Genomic DNA, 1,537 nt, shown 5'->3' on the forward strand with positions numbered 1-1,537 from the left:
GAAAACAACAACAACAACAACAACAACGTGTGTGTGTTCCTATTACAATTCTGATGGTATGACAGGTTTGCATATGCTGGGACTTCACAACTCCTTTAAAAAAAAGGTTACCTTATTAGTCCACAAGGTGTCACTGTTTCCATTCAGATGCTTCATATCCAGTTTACAGTACAATCCTTGCACAGTCATGGGCTGTAGGTGCATAAGGAGTCAAAGTAAATACTAACTAGATGATATTCAGTATATGATATGCAACTACTATGTCTTTGTTTCTAATTAAATATTATTTTTTTACTCTTCTTGCTGATCTGAAGATTCTTTCAGCCACTTGCTGCCTTCATGCACTCGCTTTAGCGCCGGCTGCACATCATCGCTCTACTCCAGATGGCTCATAGTGACAACAGTGGCCCACATCTGCTCAATGTGTTTTGGCACAGTCGCATGTCATCTACACCAGGGGTGTGTGTGTGGTAGGGTGACAACACAGGAGCTAGGGTCGCCACCTGCCCAGGATTCACCCGGACAGTTTTGGTTTTGAATGCCGTGTCCTGGTTTCATGGCAGCAGAAACCCGGACACAAGATGTCAGGCAGACGGGGGCAACCAAAATTAAGATGGGGGATACTGGCCCCCCACTAAAAATAGTCTCAACTGTGATATTTACATATGAATGGGTGGCGCTATTTACATATGGATAAAAAAAAATCTCCCAAAAAAATGTCCGCGCATCGCTGCAGTGTGTTCGGGTTTCGCTTGAAGAAAAGGTGGCAACCCTATTGTCACCCAATGACAGGACGTTGTGGGACTGCCTAGGCAAGGCAGTAGAATAGAGTTTCTTTAACTGTATCTAAAATGGCCAGGTGATGCATTAAAACAAGCACAGCGCTCATGTTATCTGGAGGTCATGTGACTTTTTTTCCGCCTAGCCTTAAGGTCACATGATGGAGCCAGGGAGAAGCATTTTATTTATGGTATGCAATTGGTACTTACTTACCCCAAATAATAATGTGATTTACCGATTATCAGGCAGCTGATTTTGTGTAATGCTTTTGGCGCTAAATGTAACAATTGCACCCTCCGGACCCGAATCCCTATTGAAATAACTAATTGGGTGCTGAAATGAGCTGCTGAAATGAGCATTGATCAAAGTGTAGGAGAATAAGCCACCAGCACACCGATGGACCACTTCTTCATCTCGTCTTTGATTGACGTCAGATAAACATGGCATCACATGCAACGTTCCGGAACACTATGCGGTTCCTTCGTCAGGCAAAAAAAAAAAAAAAATGGTGCGTCCCTCTTTCCCATCTCAGAAAGTTAAGCCGTATAGCAATGCAATGAAAGCACTTGGCCTTGTGTCCCTTCCCATTAGCTATCCTCCTTATTTATATTGCTCGTCTCTCTACTAATATTCATTATATTCTCGCCAAGGCTTAGAGAAAGATGTGGATTTCTTTTTTGTATCGTTCCCATGGAAACAGCGAACAAATAGCCAACCTAAGGTATGAAACAAACATACATGTATATATATATATATA

The sequence above is a fragment of the Nanorana parkeri genome, unplaced genomic scaffold (assembly GCF_000935625.1).
Source record: "Nanorana parkeri isolate BGI_ZX_2015 unplaced genomic scaffold, ASM93562v1 scaffold237, whole genome shotgun sequence".
NCBI classification, from domain to species: domain Eukaryota; kingdom Metazoa; phylum Chordata; class Amphibia; order Anura; family Dicroglossidae; genus Nanorana; species Nanorana parkeri.